The sequence below is a fragment of the Nannospalax galili genome, unplaced genomic scaffold (assembly GCF_000622305.1).
Source record: "Nannospalax galili isolate Female #2095 unplaced genomic scaffold, S.galili_v1.0 scaffold633, whole genome shotgun sequence".
In the NCBI taxonomy this organism is placed as follows: Eukaryota; Metazoa; Chordata; class Mammalia; order Rodentia; family Spalacidae; genus Nannospalax; species Nannospalax galili.
This window is the reverse complement of record NW_008336075.1, coordinates 6,828,429-6,829,435: the sequence shown is the minus strand read 5'-3', so window position 1 is coordinate 6,829,435 and position 1,007 is coordinate 6,828,429. Positions and strand designations below refer to the sequence as shown.

At 36.6% G+C, this 1,007-nt stretch overlaps 1 protein-coding gene across 4 annotated transcripts in view; it reads left to right on the top strand.

The window, feature by feature from the left end:
* Epb41l5 (erythrocyte membrane protein band 4.1 like 5) overlaps positions 1 to 1,007 on the top strand; it is a 142,723-nt gene that overhangs the window by 113,464 nt on the left and 28,252 nt on the right. The window lies entirely within an intron of this gene.

The window sequence follows — 1,007 nt, the reverse complement described above, 5'->3', positions numbered from 1 at the left end:
ATTAAACCTCTGTCGGATGTGTCGCTGGTAAAGATTTTCTCCCATTCTGTGGGTTTTCTGTTCGCTTTCCTGGTTGCCTCCTTTGATGTACAGAAGCATTTTAGTTTTAATGAGATCCCATTTGTTAACTCTTGCCCTTGTTTCCTGAGCAATTGATGTCCAGTTTAGAAAATCCTTCCTACACCTATATCTTGTAGGTTTTCCCCAATGTTTTCTTCTAACAGTTTCAGAGTTTCAGGCTTTACATTCAGGTCTTGCTGAACATGCTGTCTTCCTCCAGTGAATATTCTTGGCCCCTTTGTCAAATATCAGGTGGCTGAAATTGCATTTACTCATATCTGGGTCTTCAGTTTTGTTCCACTGATCCTATGGGTCTATTTTTGTGCCAGTACCATGTTGTTATTATTACTATTGGTCTGTAATGTATCTTAAAATCTGGTATAGTAGTCCCACCAGCATTGTTCTTAGTGCTCAGGGTTGTTTGGCTATCCGAGGTCTTTTGTGCTTCCATATGAATCTTAGGATGGTTTTTTCCAATTCTGTGAAAATCTGTCATGGGGATTTTGATTAGCATTGCGTTGAATCTATAAATGACTTGGTAGGATGATCATTTTCACAATATTAATTCTTCCAATCCATGAGAATGGGAGGTCCTTCCATCTTCTGACGTCTTCCTCAATCTCTTCCTTTAAAGATTTAAAATTTTCATTGTAGAGATCTTTAATGTCTTTGGTCAGGTTTATTCTGAGAGATTTTATTTTATTTTTTTTTTTTTGCACCTTTGTGAAGGGGAGTGTTTCCATGTGCTCTTTCTCTGATTGCTTTTTATTGGTACTTAGAAAGGCTACAGACTTTTGTAGGTTAATTTTGTAACCTGCCACTTTACTGAACATGTTAATAATTTCTAGGAATTTTCTGGTGGAGTGTTTGGTGTCTCTTAGATATAATATCATGTCTGCAAAAAGGGATAATTTGATCTCTTCTTTTCCAGTTATTACTCCTTGAAT